Source organism: Myotis daubentonii, chromosome 4, assembly GCF_963259705.1.
Source record: "Myotis daubentonii chromosome 4, mMyoDau2.1, whole genome shotgun sequence".
Taxonomy (NCBI): Eukaryota; Metazoa; Chordata; class Mammalia; order Chiroptera; family Vespertilionidae; genus Myotis; species Myotis daubentonii.
The window spans coordinates 15,076,167-15,094,718 of record NC_081843.1 but is presented as its reverse complement, the minus strand read 5'-3'; the positions used below and the strand labels follow the sequence as shown (position 1 = coordinate 15,094,718).

Below are 18,552 nucleotides of genomic sequence, written 5' to 3'. Positions count from 1 at the left end.
ATTCTCACAACAGCCAGAAGCCTTCAGTCCTGGGAGACTTTCTGGAGGAGGTAACACTTGGGCCTGGGAGGGCAACAGCCAAGGGGCGTCCTGGGCAAGGCCAGCAGGAGGGGCCTGAGGCTCCTGGGGAAAGTCCTGCAGGGAGGACCCTCAGGGAGGGCCCCTGACACAGACAAAATAACCATCAAGCTCACCGCCTGCCACCTACCCATCCCACCCCCACCCCCACCCAGCACCCACCATCCCTGTGTCTGCATCTGCCTACCCAGCTGACCGTGCTGAGCATGCAGCCTGCCTGACATGTGCCTTGAGAACCATGAGAATACAGAGTTCCTGTTTTGTTTTGTTTTTGTTGTTTTTTTTAATATTTTATTGATTTTTTTTACAGAGAGGAAGGGAGAGGGATAGAGAGTTAGAAACATCCATCAGCTGCCTCCTGCACACTCCCTACTGGGGATGTGCCCACAACCAAGGTACATGCCCTTGACCAGAATTGAACCTGGGACCCTTGAGTCCCCAGGCTGACGCTCTATCCCTGAGCCAAACTGGTTAGGGCTGTATAGTATTCTTTATTTCAGCCAGTGTATGCTTAATTTCTAATTGGTCCTTTTTCATATCCTTGAGGGTCTCATTATATTGTTCGGAGGTTTCTAGAAGATTCTTGAGTAACCTTATAACCGTGGTTTTGAACTCTATATCCAGTAGTTTGCTTTCCTCCATTTCTGTCATTTGTGACCTGTTTCTTTGTCTCCACATTTTGGCTGCTTCCCTGTGTTGGTAGAGTGGCTTTGTGTGCTAGGTGTCCTATAGGGCCCAGTGGCTCAGCCTCCCCAATGACCTGAGATGGACACTCTTGGTACACCCCTTTATGGGCTGTGTGCACAATCTTGTTGTAGTTAAGCCTTGATTGCTGTTGGTATCACTGGGAGGAATTGACCTCCAGGCCAATTGGCTGTGAGGACCAGTTGTGTCTACAATGGGAGAACTTCTGTGCTGGAGACACCCTTCTGGGGCAGGACTTGCTTCAGTGGGGCTTTGGCGCTCACTGAGTCTGCCCAGGTTTTTAGGTGGAGACAGGCCAGGCCATTCATATGCAAACACCTCTGGGCACAGCTTGGGTGGGGTTGTCAATTGGGTGGGGCGGGGTCTCAGGGAATCACCAGGTGGGGCAAACCTCAATGGCTGCCAGTCTGCTCTGCCTCGGAAACATCCCGGGGTCTTTGTCCCACTGCCCCGTGCAGGAACAATGACCACTGCAAGCACCTCTGTGAGAAAGCCGCCCTCACATTCCGGCCCCATGCCAGACAGTCCAGTTTCTCTCCGTATGAGTCTGGGTCCCCAAATTCTCACCCGGACCTGGAGTTCAGAGCAGTCGGGAGCTTGTATCTCCCTCCAGATTGAAAAAGACAACAGCGTACCCAGCTGCCAGCCCCTTTCCTGTGGGCCTCCTCTGTACCTCCGCACTTCCACACCTCTGCACCTCCTACCGGACTCAATGTGCTTTTCTCTTTCTAGTTGTAGAATTTCCTCTCAGCCAGCCTTCCCGTAGTTCTGGATGATATTCGTTTTGGCTTTCAGTTGTAGTTTTAATGTGGTGTGCGTGACAGTAAGTTCAGGTGTTTACCTATGCCGCCATCTTGGTTGTCTCCCAGAGTTCCTGTTTTAATGCATGATTATTTCAGTTAATTGAACTAATATCCTATAGATGGGCATTTTTTTCTACTTTTTTTATATTATGAAGTTGTGCCAGAGTATATGTACATGAATGTGTTAACATAAAAACATTCAAACCTGTAAAGAATTTTTGCGAGTTTATTTGAGCCAAACTCTAAAATTGCCGGGAAGCAGAACCTCAAGAGATTGAGATAATGCTCCGGAGAATGGCAGGTTACATCTATATTTATACATTGCAATCCAAGGATGAGACGTAGGTGAGTTACATGAAATCCATTGGTGATAGACTAGAGAGGTGGGAGAAAGCAAAATATGTGTGTGGGGGAACCCCTGTGATTGGATAAAAAGTAAAATGATAGACAGGTACTTAGGTGGGTGCAGGATCAATTAACATGATAACAATGAAGGAGTTTGTGGTGTCCGTCCTGGCACATTAGGTTGTGCCCCAAGGGCTCCAGAAAAAGGGAAGTTACAAGTTACCCAGACATTTCAAGATGTGTTATTACAGATGCAAAGAGACAGATGGGCTCAGTTAAGGTAAAGGTTGACCTTGTCAATGAAGGTACCGGCCTAGGATATAGCTACCCACCATAACTGCTTTTAGTTAAAGTTTAATTTCAGACCATCCTTTGTGGTTACTTTAGGTCTCTGAGTTTGCCAGACCGCCTAGCACAGTGGTCAGCAAACCTCGGCTTCCGAGCCACATGCAGCTCTTTGGCCCCTTGAGTGTGGCTCTTCCACAAAATACCACGTGCGGGCGCGTACATACAGGGAATGTTGTGGAGTGAAAGAAGATGTAGTGTAGAGGATTGAGAAAGGTATGTTGAGATATTTTGGACATATAGATGAACGAAAGGAGATAGAAGATTGCGGTCAAGGGCATGTACCTCGGTTGTGGGCACATCCCCAGTAGGGGGTGTGCAGGAGGCAGCTGATGGATGTTTCTCTCTCATCGATGTTTCTAACTTTCTATCCCTCTCTCTTCCTCTCTGTAAAAAGTCAATAAAACAAAGGAGATAAACGAAACAAGTATACAAGACCAGTGTGGATGGGAGAGTTGGAAGGGGTCGACCTCAGCGAACATACCTCAATCAGATTGAGGACATTTTTAGCAAAGGCCAGCTTAGGAGTCCCCTAATTAAGTTAATACCAATGTACCTACCTATATAGTTTTAGTTTAAAAAATTTGGCTCTCAAAAGAAATTTCAGTCGTTGTACTGTTGATATTTGGCTCTGTTGACTAATGAGTTTGCCAACCACTGGCCTAGCAGGCCTTCCTTGAGCTTGTCAGGTTAGCATGAGGCTCCTTTCATCCACAAATGTTTCTGTTGCACCTTTGAAACTTGAATATCGAACTGGGCAGGATACAAAGGTAGCTTCCCCGGTTCTTGTCCAGGTGGATTCAAAGAATGAAGCTACAGACAAAAGGTGGTACAGGAAAAGGTGGAAATTTATTGAGAAACAAGCACAGACTCCCACGTGGGGAGGGGGAGAGAGTCCCACTAAGTCCCTTTCTCTAAGGTTTATAAAGGCTGCAGTTCCTTGTGTCCTGATATCCCCCCTGATTGGTCACTAATAGCAGCTTCAGAGCTCAAACCCCACGTGGGGTTCCCCTCTTCTCTCCCTTGTGTTTTTCTATTCCCTTTGGCCTCCTCTTCCTTCTCTGAGTGAGTGGCTTCCTTCCCTTTCTCTGTAAATGCACACCTCCTGGCTGCTCTCTTATTCTGTGAATGTACACCTTTGGGCAGCTCCCATCTTTGCAGCCTTGTGGTTCTCCCCATGGAATCCCTAATTCCTAAAACTTCCTAAACCTGCCTATTTTACCCGTAAAAACTGCTTTCACCTGCAGCCTGCATGGTGCTCTGTGGCCATTCCAGTGAGCAGCTCCCACTGTGCCTCTGGGGGGCTCTGCAGTGCAGGGCTGAAGGGTCCGGCCAGTTGAGGGGAATGCCACTTCATATTTTATCATTTTTAACTGATGGGAGTTTGACTGATTGGTCTTTTACTTTGCAGCACGCTCCCTGCCCCTGAGTATTTTAAAATAAAAAAGATCAAGTCTGGCAGCTATAATTCATCTGAAATAAAACTTTAAGCCCAGCCAGCATGGCTCAGTGGTTGAGCATCAACCTATGAAACAGGAAGTCACCGTTCATAGGTCCCGGTCAGGGCACATGCCCGGGTTGTGGGCTCAAACCACAGTTGGGGCACGTAGGAGGCAGCCAATCAACGATTCTCTCTCATCATTGAATGTTTCTATTTCTCTCTCCCTCTGCTTCCCTCTCTGAAATCAATAAAAATATATTTTTTAAAAAAACTTCAACTGCTAACCTCTCTAAAGAGACTGAGTAAATAATCCTAATGCTGTAGGCAGCTAGGCATGAGCAGAGCAAGGATGATGGGCAGGTACAGACAGCCACCAGGGTGGAGAGCCCCAGGTGCAGAGCAATGGGAGAAACTGGTAAAACAAGAACCTTGCCCCCAGGGTGACCTGTGCTTCCCTAGCTTATCACTGGTCATTCGGTTTGGACACTCCCCTGACCTTTGGTCCCCTGGCATGTTGCTAGCCATACAGGTTAGACCTCCTTAGCCGGGGAACAAACAAGGGGGCCGGAGAATAGCCCTTCAGCATTAAGGCCCCCAGGACAATGAGGCTCTGACCAGCATCAAATCCACCTAGACCTCAGTTGTGTTTCAGCTCCAGGCCCAGACAAGCAGCCAAACCCGACAAGCGACACTATGGCTGACATCAGGACCAGCTGTGTTGACTAATGACCCCTGCCCTGGCGCCAGCCCTGAAAGGACACACTGGGAAAGCTGATAAATATTCTATTGGGATCCTCCCCTAAGATGTCAGCTGGAGTGCGGCTTGGGCTCTCTCCACGGATCACACCCTCTCCCTTCCCCTCTCCCTTCCCCCAGGCATGGTTTTCTTGCCTCTCTCTCCTAAGCTCCAAGGCCCTTCTTTTGCCTCTGTAACTTGTTTCCTGAGCCCATTTCTTCTACAGCTCACTTCATCTACCTCTGTAACTTCATAAATAAACTTTCTTTTATAGTTTGAGTCTTGAGTCTTTCTTAGCCAGAATTCAAGTACCAAGGTTGCTGAACCAAGGTTTGGTCTGACTCCACGGGTCAAATACCTGGTGCTATTTTTCACTGCCAACACTAAGAAAATAAAAGTTAGTGCTTTAAGAGCTCTAGAATGCCCCCTGGCTGGTGTGGATCAGTGGTTGGAGCGTCCGCCTGTGAACAGAATGGTAGCCGGTTTGATTCCCAGTCAAAGGCATGCACTTCGGTTGCAGGTTGCAGGTTCCCTTCCCACCCACCCAATGTGTCTCTCTCACGTTGATGTTTCTCTGTCTCTCTCTCTCTCTCTCTCTCCCTCTTTCCTCCCTTCCTCTCTCTCTCTCTCCCTCTTTCCTCCCTTCCTCTCTCGCTCTCTCTCTCTCTCTCTCTCTGAAAAGCAATGGGAAAAATATCCTTGGTGAGGATTAACAAAAATACACACAAAAAAATAACCTCTAGAAACCCCCAAATTACAGAGAGAATCCACCCTGAGAAGAAAGGGAACAGTGCCAACCTGAGCGAGGGCTGCACAAAGGCCACGGTGTGTGGTGAAGGAGGCAGTGCCTGAAAAGGCTCAGACTAGGGACCACCCTGTTGCCCAGGGGAAGGCCTTCCCTCACAGGGTCTCTCTTGGCCACGGGAACAGGGGCATCTTCCAGGAGCTGAACCCAAGACTTCTTTGAGGGCAAACGCTCTGCTTGCCAGGTGCCCTGCTTCGCCTGTGCTGAGGCTGCGTGGTCCTGGCCACGCCGTTAACCCACACAGCGCCTGGAAGCTGCCAGGCCTGGCCGGGACCATGGTTTCAGGCCTGTGGGAGCGGGCAGGCTGGAGCTGGGACCTCAGATAAAGAGGTGACATAGGAACCTGACAGCAGCAGAGAGCGCTATAGCACCACCTCTGGGAGCTGCCCTTCCACCCGGGTCTGGCCTCCCTCTGGGGAGAGGGAGGAAATAGGATGCTTTCCTGACACAAACCCTGCCTTTCAGCGCCCCCTAGCTGCTCCCAGGACTGGGCATTGGTTTTCTGTGTGTGTGTTTATGGTCTGTCTTGCCTCAGAGCAATGTCAGCTCCAGGATTCCTGGATCCAGGAATCAGAAGTGGCAATGGGAGAGGCTGCACTCACCCTTGCCCCAGGCGTCACTGAGGCAGGACGGTAAGAGGCTGGGCAGATTCCCTGACAAGTGGAACAGGGAAGCTGAGACAATACAACGAAAGAGGCCAATCAATCTGAGCAACTTACAGCGAGCGAGTGAGTCACAAGGTTTTACCTTCCGTAGCCAAGGACACTAAGGAGCAAATTTCAGATCCTCTCAGGACAGAATGGACTTGGTCCTGGGTCCTTTTTCAATACCATTCTTAATGACGTTCTTTTAAAAGAAACTAACCAGAAAAGAACCCCTGCCCCCTCTATACTCACATTTGGATGAATGAACACATTGAAGAACACACCTGAAATGCTAATGAGCCCTGGCAGGTGTGGCTCAGTTGGTTGAGCATTGTCCCATGTGCCAAAAGATCGCTGGTTCAATTCCCAGTCAGGGCACCAGCCTTGGTTGCAGGCTCAGTCCCCAGTAGGGGGCGGGCAGGAGGCAGCCGATTGATATTTCTCCCTCACATTGATGTCTCTCTCTCTCTCTCTCTCTTTTTCCTGTCCTCTCTTTCTAAAGTCAATTAAAAAATATTTTTTAAAAAAGAAAACAGCCCTAACCGGTTTGGCTCAGTGGATAAAGCGTCAGCCTGCAGACTGAAGGGTCCCAGGTTTGATTCCGGTCAAGGGCATGTACCTTGGTTGCGGGCACATCCGCAGTGGGGAGTGTACAGGAGGCCGCTGATTGATGTTTCTCTCTCATTGATGTTTCTAACTCTCTATCCCTCTCCATTCCTCTCTGTTAAAAATTAATAAAATAATAAAAAGAAAACAAAGCTAATGAATATTCTGTGAAGACCCTCCCCTGAGACCTCCCCTAGGATTCTGGCAGGTCAAAGAGAGATAAAAAGCCTCAAGACAAAAGAGCCACAGTGCGCCCTCCAAAGAGCATGTCCATGTCTTGTGTCTTTGCTGGTTTTCTCCTAAACTCTAGGGCACCCCATGAGACTTGTAACCGGGAGAGCGGTGGGCAATGACGGCTCAAGCTGAGCTAACCCCCCGGACCTGTCTCCGTGGCCCCCTTTCCTCTTTTCCTCTCCTGTTGCTTCTCCTACCTAAGCCCTCCCTTGTTTCACTGTCCCCAGCTTTAACAAACAAACACACTCTCAAAAGCCACCTGGACTCGTGTTGTGAAATCTTTTCTACACAAAGTCAAGAACCCACACATGATAGATCCTCCCTCCCCCCAACTGGTGGGCGGAGTGTGACGTAACCTGCAGCCCAGAAATACCTGAGTGGCTAACCAGGTACCTTATATGGACTATACATTGGACCACCAGTCCACACCTGCCAAATACCCTAAGCCCTTGTCCTATATGGACAATGCAGTAAGCCGCCAATCAGTGTGCGCCGAGTACACTAAGCCCCCCGCCCCTTCCCATTCTGCCCCTCAAAAGGCGTGCCCACCCTGCACGTGCTGCTGTCCTCCCCTTGTGAGGCAGCCCGGCAGGTGCTTCTCCTCTAATAAAGCCTGTAGTCCTGGTTTTAGGCCTCCGTCTGATTTTTCAACACACTATGGTGACAAGCAGGCTGTGTTCTAGGAGGCCCGATTAAGGAGTTTTAGATTTTATTCCAAAGGCATTTAGGAGAGATTTTAGAAGTTTGCATTTTAGAAATATTACTCTAACAATATAGATGCTAAAATGTTAACAGTGATTGTCTCTGGGGGATGGAATTGTTTGTGTACGTTTTTTCTTTACTTTTTTTCTTCTCTGTTCACTTATCTGTATTTTATCATGTTTTCCACAATGAACATGGCCTACCTGTGTGTATCAGTGTCCAGGGGCTGCCATCATAAAGGACCACAAACTGGGTCACTGAAAACAACAGGAATCTATTATCTCCCAGATTGGGAGACCCTCGGACGCCCAACATCAAGGTGGCACAGGGCCATGCTCCCTCCCAAGGCTCCGAGAAGGGTCCTTTCTCTCTCTTTTTTTTTCTTTTCTTGTTTTTACATGGGAAGGATCCTGTCTCTCTTTTCCTCTTTTTTTTTTTACTTGGGTTCTGGCTAGGAAATAATTCAGAGCCCAAACCCAAATTATAAGAGAACATTTATTTGGTAAATCAGAGAGGTAGAAAAAGTAATTCCTAAAAGAAATGGGCTCAGGAAACAAGTTATAGAGGTAAGGAGGGGCCTTTGGAGCTTGGGAGTGAGGAAGCTACTGTGATGTGCCTGGGACACCACGGAGGGGTGGGAGGGGTGGGAGGGGTGGGAGGGGTGGGAGGGGGCGGGCAAGTAAAAAGGGGAAGGAAAGGGAAAGGCAGGGGCGTGCTTCCAGGAGAGGAGCGCCCAGGGAAGGATCCTTCCTGCCTCTTCGGTTTCTTGGCTGGTGGCTGCATCACTCCGGTCTCCGCCCCCACCTTCACATGGCCTTCTCCCCTGTGTGCCTCTGTGTCTCCTCTTCTTATAAGGACACCAGTCACTGGGTTTAGGGTCCCCCTTAAATTCATAATGATCTCATCCAGAGATCCTTAACTAATTGCATCTGCAACGCCCTTTCTTTGTCCCAAATAAGGTCACGTCCTGAGGTTCCGAGTGAACATCAAGTTTTGAAGGGCTGCTATTCAACCCACCACAATGCAGGATACAAATAAAGCATCAAAGGAAAATTAAAAAATCATTCCGGAGGCCCCATGAGACTGGAAGCAAAGCCTAGCAGCCAGGGGCCTGGAGAGGAGGCTGGTGCTGGAGGCCCGGGTTTGGGCAGCAGCAGCTGGGGATGCCGAGGGCAGGCTGAGGGAGAGGCTGTGGAGGCCAGGGCGATACCGAGGGCAGGCTGAGGGAGAGGCTGTGGAGGCCAGGGCGATACCGAGGGCAGGCTGAGGGAGAGGCTGTGGAGGCCAGGGCGATACCGAGGGCAGGCTGAGGGAGAGGCTGTGGAGGCCAGGGCGATACCGAGGGCAGGCTGAGGGAGAGGCTGTGGAGGCCAGGGCGATACCGAGGGCAGGCTGAGGGAGAGGCTGTGGAGGCCATGTCACAGGGTTAACTGGAGATGGAAGTCAAGTGGGGCCAACGGCTGGCTTTCTGGCTTGGAAAACAATCTACGTATCCAGATGGGAATGAGGAGCAGAGCACGTTGGGGAGAAAGGCATCTGCCAGAACCAGGAGAAAACTCTCCACAAGCCAGTGGAACAGACTCCGAGTGACCAAGATATAGTCTCTGAAGGAAGAGTCCTAAGACTAAAGAATCCAGTGAGAAAGGTGTTCATGGTTTCCTACTAATGGCAAGCATACTTGTCTAGTGGTCATATTTGTCTAACGGCTCCATTTTGCAGGTGGGGAAACTGAAAACTAGCGAATACCATTCAGAATATACGGCTTTATCTGTTTTGCCTACTTTAATCAGACTGTAAACTTCTATAACGGAAAAATATATCTCATGTTCAACCTCACTTGTGATTATTGAAATGCAAATTCAAACTACACTGAGATACACTGGATCTCATTAAAGTTAAAAACTTTTGTGCATAAAAGGATACTATAAAAAAGTGATAGTTTGTTCAGTGGATAGAGCATCAACCTGTGGACTGAAGGGTTCCAGGTTCGATTCCAGTCAAGGGCACATACCTTGGTTGCAGGCTCCTCCCTGGCCCAGGCCCTGGTTGGGGCTCGTGCGGGAGGCAACCAATTGATGTGTTTCTCTCACATGGATGTTTCTCTCTGTCTTTCCCTCTCTCTCTTCCACTCTCCTTAAAATCAATGGAAAAATATCCTTGGGAGAGGATTAACAAACAACAACAAAAAATTGAAAAACAACTCACAGAATGGGAGAGAACAGTCACAAATCTGATAAGGAGCTAATCTCCAGAATATATAAAGAACTCTTACAACTCAACAACAAAATCACACACAACCCAGTTAAAAAAATGGGCAAAGGACTTAAATAGACATTTCTCCAAAGGAGATATACAAATTAACAATAAACACATGAAAAGAGGCTCAAAATCACTAATCATCAGAGAAATACAAATCAAAACCACAATGAGATACCACTTCATACCCAGTAGGATGGCTAGAATAAAAAAGACAAAAAGACATAATAACAAGTGTTGCTAGGGATGTGAAGAATTGGAACCCTGTGCATTGCTGATAGGAATATAAAATGGTGAAAGCCTTGTGGAAAAATGTCTGGCAGTTTCTCAAAAAAGTTAAACATGAAATTATCACATGAGCCAGCAATTCTACTCCTAGATATATATCCAAGAGAAATGAAAATATACCCACACAAAAACTTGTATACCAATGTTCATGTATAGCAGCATTATTCACAATAGCTAAAAAAAAAATGGTAACAACTCAAATGTCTGTTAACGAATGAATGGATAAAACACAGTTTATATAGTCCATGGTGTTGGGAGCTATCAGAGAAACTGGCCTAGTCAAAGCCATCTTAAGAACAATAAGTTTCGCTGAAACCGGTTTGGCTCAGTGGATAGAGCGTCGGCCAGCGGACTGAAAGGTCCCAGGTTCAATTCCGGTCAAGGGCATGTACCTTGGTTGCGGGCACATCCCCAGTAGGAGATGTGCAGGAGGCAGCTGATTGATGTTTCTCTCTCATCGATGTTTCTAACTCTCTATCTCTCTCCCTTCCTCTCTGTAAAAAATCAATAAAATATATTTTAAAAAAGAAAAAAAAAAAAAGAACAATAAGTTTCTGGTAGTAACTCCTAGTTACCAGAAACCACGTACGTCCTGCGGTTTGGTCAGCAATTAAGAATCCGACACACACCACTTGTCACACACCACAAGCAAACAGCTTCCACTTGCTGATAGGCTATTACCATAAGCTTTGCTACCCACCCCTGCTACCCACCCCCGCCCCTGGAACAATATATATTCTGCCGCTGTAAAAATAAAAATTTTGAGGCTTGATCAGACTCCGGTCTTGCCTCCATTTCTTTGCGTCTCCTATCCTCTCATTCCCTTACAGGCACCTTCACGGCACCCACGTTGCATGCCCCGCGGGTCGGGGCACATGGAATATTAGTCAACCATAAAAAGAATTAAATTCTGATACATGCTACAACATGGATAAACCTTGAAAATATTATGCTAAGAAAAGAAAATATTATGCTAAATGCAATAAGCCAGACACAAAGGACAACTATTATATGATTTCCACTCATATGCGATACCTAGAGTAGTCAAATTCTTAGGTACAGAAAGAAATGGAATAGAGGTTACTAGGGGCTGGGGAGAGGGTAGAATGAGGAGTTATTGTTTAATGGCTAGAGTTTCAGTTTGGGGGATAAAAGAAGTTCTGGAAATGGACAGTGGTGATTGTTGCACAACATTGTAAATATACTTAATGCCCTGAATTGTACACTTACAAATAGTTGAATTGGTAAATTTTATGTTATAGAAATTTTACCACAAAAACCAACACTGAAATTCCATTTCTCACCCATCAGGTTAGCAAAATTGAAAAGCATAGCAACCTACCCTGTTGGCGAGGCTGTGGGAAAGCAGGCCCTCTTATATTTTGCTAGTGGGAATGCAACCCTTACTGAGAGGAGTCTGTCATTAGTAACAAAACTACATATGTCCTTGCCTTTTGCCCCAGAAACCCCACTTCTAGAACTTTACCTTGGAGATATACCCCCAACAATATGAAAATACATACGTACTTGGTTGCTCATTGCAGCAGGGGAGCTATTTAGATGCTCATACATAAAAAAGTGGTTGAATAAAAGCTCTTCCACACACCTCTGTGAATTGAGGTGGTGTGATTTCCAGGATATAATGCTAAGTGAAAAAGGCAACACGGGAAAGAATATCTATAGCAGGGGTCCTCAAACTACTGCCTGCGGGCCACATGCAAATATAAATATTGTATTTGTTCCCGTTTTGTTTTTTTACTTCAAAATAAGATATGTGCACTGTGCATAGGAATTTGTTCATAGTTTTTTTCAAAACTATAGTCCAGCCCTCCAACAGTCTGAGGGACAGTGAACTGGCCCCCTGTTTAAAAAGTTTGAGGACGCCTGATCTATAGTGTTCTACTTTTGTATAAGAAACAAGGGGACTTAAGAAAATATACATTTGCCTCCTCACTTGAGCATACAGAAACCTAGGAAGGAAAAAGCAGAGAGAACTGAGATTGGTTACCAGAAGGCAGTGGGCAGGAATTGCGAGGACAGGATGGAGGGGACAGGGGAGAAGATACTTCTCTGAATATACCTTTTTGTACAGACCTGCCTTTTGGAACCATGCCATTCTTCTATGTATTTGAAAAAGTAAGTAAAATCTCCAAAATGGGAGGGAAAAGTCCTAAAATTTAATACAAACAGAACCAAAGCACATTTCCAATGAATAACAAACACACTTGTTCTCACTCGCTGCAGCGGGCCCACGCTCCGCTCACAGCTTTGCTCTGTGCTATTCCATTCTCCGAGACGACTGTTGTCTCCTCCTCCAGTCGCCATGGAAGAAGAGATGTCATCAACCATGGCTATGGCCTGTGCTGAGCTGGCTTTGCTGGGGATGATTCCATCCCTCCCCCAGCTGTGTTTCCTTCATTGCCAGATGCCCCCAACACCAGCATCATGGTGGGCATGGGGCAGAAGACAGCTCTATGGGCAACAAGGCCCAGAGTAAGCGCAGTATCCTCACCGTCTTGGATGACATGAAGATGGAGAAGATTTGGCACCACACCTTCTACAACGAGCTGCTGTGGCCCCCGAGGAACATCCTGTGCTGCTGACCGAGGTTCCCCTGAACCCCAAGGCCAACCATGAGAAGATGACTCAGCTCATGTTCGAGACCTTTAGCACCCAGGCCATGTACATGGCCATCCAGGCGGTGCTGTCCCTGTATGCCTCTGGCTGCACCACTGATACTGTTATGGGCTCTGGGGGTGGGGGTCACCCACACTATGCCCAACAATGAGGTCTACTCCCCCCCATTCTCTATCCTGTGTCTGGACCTAGCTGGCTGGGACCTGGCCAACTATCTCACTGAAGATCTTCACGGGGTGTGGCTACACCTTTACCACCGCAGTGAATGGGAAATCATGTGTAACATCAAGGAGAAGCTCTGCTATGTAGCCCCGGACTTCGAGCAGGAGATGGCCACTGCAGTGTCCGCCTGCATCCTGGAGAAGAGCTACGAGCCTGAGGGGCAGGTGATCATCATCAGCGAGCGGTTCCAGTGTCCGGAGGCACTCTTTCAGCCCTCCTTCCTGGGTATGGCATCCCGTGGTATCCAAGAGACCACATTCAACTCTATCACGAAGTGTAATGTTGACATCCGGAAGGACATGTATGCCAACACAATGTTGTCTGTAGGAACACCATGTACCCCAGCATTGCCGATAGGATGCAAAAGGAGATCACAGCCCTGGCTGTGATCAAGATCAAGATCATTGCCTTGCCGAAGAACAAGTATTCGATGTGGATCGATGACTCCATTCTGGCCTCACTGTACACCTTTCAGCAGATGTGGATCAGCAAGAGTACGACAAGTTGGGCCCGTCCGTTGTCCACTGTAAATGCTTCTAAACATACCGCAGGCAGATGAGTAGCATTTGCTACATGAGTTGATCAAGTCTGAGTTTGCCCTAGCAAATGTATACACCTCATGCTGGCCTCATGGAACTGGAATGAGACTTTGAAAAGAAATTGTCCTTGAAGCTTGTATCTGATCTTGAATTCAAGTCAACTATTCCCTTTGTACATGTTTTAATACCCTGTACATATCTATGATTTTTTTAAAAAAAATATTTTTATTGATTTCAGAAAGGAAGGGAGAGAGAGAGAGATAGAAACATCACTGATGAGAGAGAATCATTGATCGGCTGCCTCCTGTACACCCGCTACTGGGGATCGAGCTCACAACCCAGGCATGTGCCCTTGACTGGAATCGAACCTGGGACCCTTCAGTCCATAGGCCAACACTCTATCCACTGAGCCAAACCGGTTATGGCCATATTTATGATTTAAACCCCTGCACATGTGGTTGGTCACTTGGTGGCCGAAACGAAAACATGATTGTGCAAGAGAAATCCAGTGTCTTGGTGAGAAGTGGGGAGACCACGCATTCCTGATTTGTTCAGGGTACTAACCTGCAGAAGCTGCCTATTCCAGGATTTCTTTTTTTTTTTTTTTAATATATTTTATTGATTTTTTACAGAGAGGAAGGGAGAGGGATTGATTGTTAGAAACATAGATGAGAGAGAAACATCAATCAGCTACCTCCTGCACACCCCCTACTGGGGATGTGCCTGCAACCAAGGTACATGCCCTTGAACGGAACCGAACCTGGGACCTTTCAGTCTGCAGGCCGACGCTCTATCCACTGAGCCAAACCGGTTAGGGCGAGAATGACTAATCTTATTGTGGAAAGCAGCTTATTATCTTCACTAGCAGAGAGGTGTGGACAAGGAGCCGGAATGCTGGTTACCCTTGAGCCCTGGCAAAGGTCAGAGCTATGCACCCACTGTTTAGTCGAGACAATGGTAGCTGAAGCAACTTCCCACCAGATAGTCATGGAAATCCTTACTGATAAGAAAGTCTATCTGTTCCTGGAAATTGCCTGCCTAAGGGCTATAGGTGTATCCCAAACTGAATAAAAGGATGGCTAGGCCTGAGCACAGGCCAAGTCCTCCCTCTTGTGTTCAGCTCCCGCCTGGCCCCCCAATTTCCAAATTATTATTTCTTGTCTCACCTCTGTCATTTGCTCGCGGCCCTTCTCCAGAGCCGGAACGCTGAACCACGCAGGACATGGGTCATTCACATCTTATGATGACCTCAAAAATAGTATTTCACACTTTATTACTGTGTTACTTCACTAAATAGGAAATTTAGTTTCTAAAAACTCTTATCTGCTTTTTATTTTACTGGCTTGAAAGGCAGATTCCTGTTTTGAGAATTTTATGTTGTAATATAATCACAAATAAGTTAATGGTTCAAAAACAAATGATAGTACTTTATAAAAGGAGCAAGACAAGAAAAAAAAAAAAGGAGCAAGACCATTTTCATTAGGTTGTGACACCAGGCTAAGAGGGCTTAGGGTTGGAAAGCAAGGAGTGTGGGTAGTGCATGGGCTCAGGTATAAATCTGCTCATGCTCTAGAGCAGTGGTTCTCAACCTTCCTCATGCCAAGACCCTTTATTACAGTTCCTCATGTTGTGGTGACCCCCAATTTCATTGTTACAAATTGAACATAATTAAAGCACAGTGATTAATCACAAAAACAATATGTAATTATATATGTGTTTTCCGATAGTCTTAGGCGACCCCTGTGAAAGGGTTGTTCGACCCCCAAAGGGGTCGCGACCCACAGGTTGAGAACCGCTGCTCTGGAAGAAGGGATCTAGAGAACCTAGATCTATTTTCCTTTCTTAGCTGATGTTTTCCTGCCAGAATACCTAGGATGCTTGTTTCTTGCCTTAAGTTGGAAAACAATTTGCATTTTCACCTCTAAATTTATTCATCTTTTTTTTTTAATCTGATGCTTTTTAAAAAATACATTTTTATTGATTTCAGAGAGGAGAAGAGGAAATACATAGAAACATCGATGAGAGAGATACACCCATATGCTGCCTCCCACACGCCCCCTACTGGGGATCAAGCCCACAACCTGGGCATGTGTCCTGACTGGGAATCAAATCTGGGACCTCTTGGTTCATGGGACTACGTTCAATCCACTGAATTACATCAGCTGGGCAATTCATCCTTTTAATTTATGTAAAATTTGTGTACACAATTCTCAATTCTTTAAGAGATAACAAGTTTTGGTTTTCTACTGTCATGTGAGAACATTAGGCTCCAAGAACAAGTCGCTGTGAGAAAAATATAAAGTGCTGCAGTAAAAAAAGAGACACATACTTAAGGGTGAGAAAAAAATAAAACCAATGAACTTAGGTAACTTTTGAAGATAGTATTTAGAGCACATGCCTTCAGGTTAAAGACAAAAAGAACTCTAAACAAATATTAAACGCTACTAGGTAGGCATTTTCCCCCACAGGCATGAATGAACAATTTGAGGTTACTTTTTGGAATTCTAGAATTGAGCAAATATGTAAATATACAGTATTGTGGAAATGAAAGCCAAGTTCCGCACGGTTGGAGAATGGAGTTACAAATATGGAGAGGGGATGCCTGGCCGGTGTGGCTCAGTTGGTTGGTTTTGTCCCGTGCACCAAAAGGTTGCCAGTTCAAGTCCTGTTCAAGGCACATGCCCAGATTTTGGGCTCAATCCCCAGTAGGGGGCATGCAGGAGGCAGCTGATCAATGTTTTGCTCACATTGATCTTTCTCTTCCCCTCCTTTACCCTCTAAAACTCAATTTTAGGAACCTGGCTGGAGAACCTCGCTACGCTGATCGACTGAACGCTGCCTCCGTGTCATTCCTTCTTCGCACACTCCGTCCATACCTTTGGGAACCCCTGGACTTGCTGGGGCTGGACCCCAACATCTGGCGCCCAGCGTGGGGCACGAACCCACGACCCTGAGATTAGGAGTCTCGTGCTCTACAGACTGAGCCAACCGGCCGCGTTCCAGCCTCACACCCCACGAGGCTGGCATCCACTGACTGCCGCAGGGAGCCCGTTTCGGCGCAGAGCTCCAGCGGCCGGCGGGGGCGCCCGCAGCCTCTCCCCGGGATCCGCGCCTTTGGAGGCGGGAGAGCCCCCTGCCCCGGCGGGTGTGGGCTGGGGACACCGCCCCGCCCGCTTTCGCCCCGGCCCCTGCCCCTCCCCCTCCCCCTCCCCCTGCCGCGGAGGCGGCGGCCTCCCCACCCCCCTGTCTGCTCCCCCCTCTCCACCCCGCCGGAGCCCCCGGCCGTGGCGTGCGGGGCCACTCTGAAAAGGACTCTGGGTTTTGACCCGCTGCTGAGCCCGGCGTCCCGGAAGCGGCGGCGATGTGCGCCATTGTCTGCGCCCACCTCGGCCGCCGCCTCCGCAGAAGCACCTCCGAATGGAGCCGGCCCCCTTCGGCGACGTCTCGGCCCGCCTCACCGCAGAACAAATTCTGTACATAAAACAAGAGTATAAACGCCTGCAGAAGAGAAGACATTTAGAAACCTGTCTTCAGCCTAACCGGTTTGGCTCAGTGGATAGAGCGTCGGCCTGCGGACTGAAGGGTCCCAGGTTCGATTCCGGTCAAGGGCATGTACCTGGGTTGTGGGCACCTCCCCAGTAGGGGGTATGCAGGAGGCAGCTGATCGATGTTTCTCTCTCTCCTTCTCCCTTCCTCTCTGTAAAAAATCAATAAAAATAAAATTAAAAAAAAAAACTTGTCTTCAACAGACGGTTGCGTGTTGTACTTTGGATGCACAGCCACATGCCTTTCTCCTCCGCGGACCCGCTTCGCCAGGGACTTCACCTGCAACATCCTCACCTTTAAAGCAAGAACAGCCCTTACTCGCCCTAAGGCAGGTTGGCGTGATCCGTGAACGCTTGTGGAAAGAACGGGAAGAGAAAGTTCAAGAAGAGCATGAAGAAATACTGAACACAAAACTTGCAGAACAATACGATTGCATTTGTGAAGTTTACGCATGATCAGATAATGCGACGATACGGAGAACAGCCTGCTAGTTATGGTGCATGAATCACATTTTCTGCATTTGCGGGCTGCCTTGTTCCTTGTTGAATTGTTGCAAGCGGTCCCAATTATGACATGCAGCAATGCGAACACCCCCCTGTGAATACAGGTTATTTCAAGCTGTCGTCAGTGACCATTACTCTTAGGCAGCAACTGGTTTTGGAAAGCCCTACCTTGTACAGCAGGAAAAACAACCTCCCTTACAGAGGTTAAACAGAAGGTCGAGGGACCGTATCAGGGTTTCCTTTCTCGCCTCATACAGGCAGTCAAGAAAGTAATCACTAATGAAGAGGCAGCCGATATCCTTATCAAACAACTGGCTTTTGAAAATGCTAATAATACCTGTCAGGCTTCATGAAGGCCGATTCGCAGAACGGGAACTATAAATGATTTTATAAAACAGTGTGCTGATGTAAGTCCAGCATTTATACAGGGTGTAGCGATAGCTGCAGCCCTCAAGGGGGAGACATACCCTCAAGATGTACAGGGCATAGGACACGCCAGCAATAATACAGATAATAAAAGAAATATGAACTGCTAAAAAAATAAAACTCAATTTTAAAATATTTTTTAAAAAATATGGAACCCTAGCCTGCTTGGCTCAGTGGATAGAGCATCGGCCTGTGGACCAAAGGGTCCCGGGTTCGATTCCAGTCAAGAGCACATACCACGGTTGCAGGCTCCTCCCCAGCCCAGGCCCTGGTCAGGGTGTGTGCAGGAGGCAATCAATTGATGTATTTCTCTCACATTGATATTTCTGTCTTTCCGTCTCTCTAAAAGTCAATCAATGGAAAAATATCTCAGGTGAGGATAAAAAAAGAAAGATATATGGAGAGGGGAGATAGAAAGAACCCTATAGCATTACACTGGAATTGGAGATATCAGTATAAACTCACGGATGTATACATTTCATCCATTTCCCAGCTCTATCCTCCAAGAGGGCACCACAATAACTATAAGTACACTTAGTACCCAGATCTTGGTTTCTAAATACATTTTCCACTAAACACTTTTTTTTAAATGTTAATAGTGATCCTCTTTGAGTGGTGTTTATTTATTTATTTACTTTTAATTTTTATTGATTTCAGAGAGGAAGGGAGAGGGAGAGAGAGATAGAAACAG

General features: G+C 47.2%; 2 pseudogenes; both read left to right on the top strand.

Moving 5' to 3' along the window:
• The first annotated feature begins 12,418 nt into the window (after positions 1-12,418).
• On the top strand, positions 12,419-13,387 carry LOC132232989 (actin, cytoplasmic 2-like; annotated as a pseudogene).
• A 485-nt stretch (positions 13,388-13,872) lies between these two features.
• On the top strand, positions 13,873-17,728 carry LOC132232575 (akirin-2-like; annotated as a pseudogene).
• Positions 17,729-18,552: the final 824 nt, after the last annotated feature.